We start from the raw sequence: 6,056 nt of genomic DNA, 5'->3' as shown, positions 1-6,056 counted from the left end.
TACGATTTAGTTAGGAAATGTTTTACCAAAAACAACAATGCAAAAAATATGCAATTGAAAATAAACAATATTTTCACTGTTTTATTCGGTTTGTTATTAAATAGATTGGTGCGAGTAATGAACGAAAAAAAAACTGTACGAATTCACGTTTATTCCAATAAAAATACTTCGTATTCGTTGTTGTCGTCGTCGTCACAATGAAAACAATATGTCAAATAATTCGGACACACCACCGACCGGTTGCTTACCCCAAAATAAAATGATAAGCTTAATTCAATAACGTTTGCTTAAAACCTTTTCGGAAAACGGCATTCAATTCGAGTCAAACAGTGGCACAAATACAACACCACTTGCACCTTGCACGAGCAAACCCAACACCAGCTATGTGTGACACATACAATGTATGCAATATTTGGTACAGCGAGAGAGAGAGAGAGGGAGAGCACAATCAAGTCAGAATGATGTGATGTGAGATAACACGATTAATCATTGGCAATGTGAGTGGCAAAAACGAGACAGGAACAAGTGTGTGTGTTTCTGTAAATGTATGAATCCGAATCACAGGAAAACAATGCAATGCAATCACAAAAAAAACTACCATCAAAAATGAAACATTTTAGAGGGTTGGAATAAAGGAAATCGTATGAAAAATCCGTGTGTTGCCAATACAGACACCATGCGTATAACAAAAATGAAAACATATACATTGAAAAATACTGTTCGGTTCATTCATGTTCGAATGCGCTTCAGCAACCACAGCAGCGCCAGTATCAACAGTCACAGCAAACGGGATCAGTTACCGCATCGTTTGGTAAAGATACGATGGTAATGCACATACAATGGCAACAACAAGGCGATCTGGTTTTGGTTCGATTCGTTTTGACTATGAGTGAATTGCACACATACTCATATTCTTGTGCACAAATACATGCGAACAGGGAGAGAACATTGATTTTTGAATGCGTGGCAACGACTTTGAGAGGGGATATGCGAATCGCGTTGCTATAGGCGGAGTCACACCCCTAAAAAGGAAGTACAATAAACCAATTGTGACTACGTATTCAACAGCAATTACTGTTGTCCTGCTTCAAATCGTAGCAGTACTTATTGCTATTTCGATTTGAAATAATTCGTTTTTGTGCGTTTTATATCTTCGGGCAATTGCTATATCGTGATCAACTCAGATTAGAATTGAGACGAACTAAACTAGTTCTTCTTCATTTATTTTCCTGCTTCTGACGAAAATGACGTCAGAATGTTTCATATGTTTGGCATCAAAAAATTTCACTCGGTGTTTGGTTATATTCATTTTCAGCAATCTATTTCAGCCAAACAACGGTGAAATTTCTGCGAACCAAGACAAACGAAACTAGTGTTTGTGTATATATGTATATATTTGACGAGAAAAAGACACACATCAACTATGAACACTGAATCCGGCTGATGAATTTTCCGGACCTCCGGACTCTGAATCAAACAAATCATATTTGTCTTCTTAATCTCAAATGGATTTTTTTTTATTTGTCCAACCACAATTCACGACAGCTGTCAATGCCATTGAGTTTTTTCATGATGCCACAACGATCACGCCATCCATATTACAAGCACTGCTCTATCGAACACCTCAAGATATTAAAACGTTGACAAAATATTGCCATGCTATGCATTGGTTATTCTTATTCCATTTTATCCCCACCTTACACTGATATGTGACATTCTGAACTTAGGCGAAACAAAACAAAACTGAAATTTGAAGAAGAAATCCCATATCGAACATAATAAATTCATGTGTGAAATCATATTGAGGTCATTTCAAATAATCAAAACAACAATAACAATAATCAAATTAAATCACCATAAATCAAAGTTCACACAAATACTCGATACGAAGTCGAATTTTCGGCAGAAAAACAAAAATCAATAGTGTTCAAAGGGTCTTGTGCGTGAAAAGAAAACAACAAAATTGACGCTATATTTTAATTGATCATCATTGATGGGCCATTCAAAACAGAAAATTAATTGATGCCAAATCATAAAAAAATGTAATCGCCAATTTGTTTTTCTTTATGATTTTCATTACATTGACTGATGTAAAATTTGGAAATAACTAAAAAAAAACTCATTGCAATGTTCAGCAGCTTCTCATGTTTCAACTTAACGTCAAAAAATCGTGCAATTCAACAAATCGATAACAAACGATAATATTCATTTTCATCACATTGCAGTGATTCAACAGTTGAACAGCGAATTTCACTTCGAACGATAATACGATTCTGTATTTCTCTTTCTCCGCTTTTTTGTCTGTTTCTCATGTGTTATTTGTTTGTTTGTGTATTTTGCACAGTTGCTGCCGACACGATGACGAGATGCAACTACTTGTCTTAGTTATTATTTTTCGTTGGTTGCTTTTCTTGTTGCTCTCGTTGCTCATTTTCACACATTTTGTACCGAGAACTGTTTATAGCTGATGGTGCTTGCGAAATGTTTACCGTTACGCGTGCACGGTGCAATCCTTTTTTCCCACTAAAATATATCCCATTTTCAAAGTTCCATGTTTCTCATCGTCGTCGCCACCATTCGTCGACATTGCAACGGTTTTTGGAAATCAGCATAAGGTTTTGTTTCGATATGTTTCTCATATGATGTTTATGTTTGTGCATCGACGATGCTAATGCTTCTCATGTGCCTGTTACGTTGAATCTAATATGATTTGCTTTCTGTCTACGTAGTTGGGCTGTGGAAAAAAGGCTCTCAATTTCAAAGGATTGAAATTCTGGTCGATTGCGTTCGCACATGGAAAATCCATTCGTATACAAATAATTTTCCGATAATATATCTCTGCCCGTTCTCTGATCTCTGATTTTTGAATGATTTCGTTTTTTTCTAAAAGCCAACATTAAATCGCATGATTATTGGCACCTGCTTTTTCAACTACCGTGATGAGATCATAACGCATAAAAACAAATTTCTTTACTAATAAATTGATGAAAAAATGGTGAAAATTCAAACTTTATGAAGGCCGAAAAATGAGCTGATATCACAATTCAACTGAAACTAAAAATTATTCATAATAACTCCGTTTTTTTCTCGTTTGTTGAAGTCAGATCGAATGAGCTTCGAAAAAAAAAAGTGAAATCGAGTTGATTCAATTTGCACATATAAAAATAAATTCAATTTGGCATTACGCGGAATGCCAATACCCCGAATTTAGATCGAATTTCATATTTACACGATACTGTCGCATGTAATATAATAAATTTTAAAATTAAATATAAATAAAACAAATCGAACGTCGAATGTATGTGTACAACTTTTTTTTCTCGACTATATTATTCTGTATTTGTGTATATTTTTTTTGCTTCCATTGAAATGGTGTATTTTTTTTGCTGTGTCACACTTTGCCAGCTTTTCAATTATCCACTCAATTGACAGCGATGAAAAAAGGATTGTAACAACTACAGTTAATTATGTGCATTTTTTCTCTTTTCATCAGAGTGCATACGTTAAAAAATCGGCTGCCGAGACGACAGCATTGGCTGGTGCAACAAAAAATAATAATAATACATTTAACTGATGTCCAAACATTGATCATTGCCAATAATGAAATATCAATTTAAACAATATTTATTTCATTTATTCAACTTGAACCGCGCACAAAAAATAATAATAATCCTTTTTGTAAATTTACCATTTAATAAATAAATGACACTGATGTGATTTTTATTAGGAATTTATTGAAATTTCTGTCGTTATTTTTCTTTCTTTTTCCGAATAAATCAAAAAAAGTTAAAGTTTATTTGGATAATCAGTATCCTTAACACGACTCGCATTGGGCATGTGTGACATCTTCATCAATTATGAATTATCACCAAATTGTTGGATTTCTGGTCGTGTGTTTGCACGAAGCAATTGAGATCTTATCAGTTTGAATTTTGCGGTGAATGATTCAAGCGGGGCAGGCAAACGATATTTCGGTAAGCATGCAGACATATTAAACGATAGTAATCAAATTTCACTTCGAAACAGATAATAGCGATCATCATCTGCACTTGGGGCATTATGCTCAATTAAGCTACAATCGTATTTAATTTTTTTTTAAATGGTTCGTGGGCTCAAATGTACTGACACCAATCAAGCATGCTAATAAACTTGTATATGCGTGCATGTGTGTGTATGTTTCAGAATCACGTAGAATTGGCGTAGAATTTCTCGACTAGTTTTCAAGCATTCAGCTTTGATCCAATTGTAAATAATATAATAGGTTACAATGTCCAATCTCAATGTCTACATTAGGTTTTACCACACACACAATGGATATTAGTTCAATGGCGTACCATATATATTCATATTCAAATGTTATTGTTTTGTTCCACAAAATAATAATTTGCAACCATTTGGAATATTGTTGTTGTTCAATCAAAGCACATATTATGTAATTGGTAAACTATCAATTCGGTTAATTCGGTATCGGAACATGTGTGTGTGTGCTGTGTCGCTATCATTTCCCATGTGTTTGGCTATATTAGTAATGTAACACAGCGGTGCCAGCAAGCAATAAACAATAGACAGAATATGCTTTTGAATAGCAATTTCTGTCAATTTTATTGGACCAAAAATGCAGCCATTTCAAGTCAAAGCCCTATGACTGATAAGCTTACTTAAGATGCAAAATTATGCAGCACATATCCCTTCATACTATTATTCGGCATTTTCCGCATTAAATGTTTGCATTTTTAATAAGTTGTCAATAAGCATAAGCGAAGACACTTGGGAATCACCTATGCATTTCTAATCGCATTTAGTTTATTCTCACCTTTTTTTTTTTAATTCAACAAAATTCGCACAAAAATTCGATTAAATTGAAAAGATGTGAAAAAATTGCGAAAGAACGATTCAATTTTAAAAAATCAGCTGAAATATGAAAGAATATTGAAAAAAAAAAAGAACATATGGATTGAAAATGTGGCACTTGTTCAATCACAATTATGATCGAAATGCATGCGACATCTCAATTTAAACTCAAATATTGTTGAATAAACAATGCAAACACCTTCACCAACTGAAAATCAACCACTTTGTGTATAAACAATAATTTAAAATGTTGTGCATGTATTTTCGTTTGATTTGTTCGTCTATTCGAATATATCAAAATTTATAAAGTCCATCGAATGGATTTCTCTCTGGGCCGTATTCAATTTTTCGCTTGTAATAAATTATAGTTCGAACATCGAAGTTAACCAAATTATCCATGATAGTTGGTATGGTTTCAATGGCTGAAATAGAAAATACGTGGACAATAACCGCATCGAAATGAATTAAAAGCATAAAAACAATTTTTCCCGTTGTAGAATGGAAAATATTGCGGAAAAAGCATTTTATGCGAGATGCAACCACTGTTCGTGGAAACTTGTGTTATAACAATGAGCGATAAACGATACTATACCGATTTTCGTTCGATATAAATCAACGTAATAAATGAAAAATGCTGCAACGAAATGACATTCGGATTGGTGGAATAGTGAATGCATTCGGCTGGTTGAAATGTTTGAATTTCACTATTGTTTTGACATCCATTGTTTTATGGTATTTTACGAATGGTGTAGCCGTGCGGCGCTGTAGTCCATCCATGGAAATGTAAAAACAGGGTCACAACAAACTAAAATGATCATAATATTTTTGCCACGTACGGTTAGAATGCACCGGGACACAAATTGAGATAAATAGATGAATGCACACCGGAAAAATAATACGGCCGTGATTACATTTGCCACATTCATACAAAATAGCGGAAAAAGCATTGGTGGCGCGGTTTAGTTTGCACAACAAACGCATACGCCAAGTTGAATCAATAGAAAATATTGTGCGATGAAAATAAAATTAGGTTGGACTGGAATCGATGGTTGTAATGCAGTCACACAATCGATGGCGACGCACAATTGTTTGCAAATGCAGTTATTCGCATTTTTGCATTCGCCCGCGATTCGATGGGCGACGGCGGACGGAGATAGAAGAGAGAGAGAGAGAGAGAGAGAGAGAGAGAGAGAAAGAGAGAGATC

This window comes from Contarinia nasturtii, unplaced genomic scaffold, assembly GCF_009176525.2.
Source record: "Contarinia nasturtii isolate CC-2019 unplaced genomic scaffold, AAFC_CNas_1.1 Cnas_scaffold_187, whole genome shotgun sequence".
NCBI lineage: Eukaryota > Metazoa > Arthropoda > Insecta > Diptera > Cecidomyiidae > Contarinia > Contarinia nasturtii.
Note: the sequence above shows the minus strand (reverse complement) of the source record.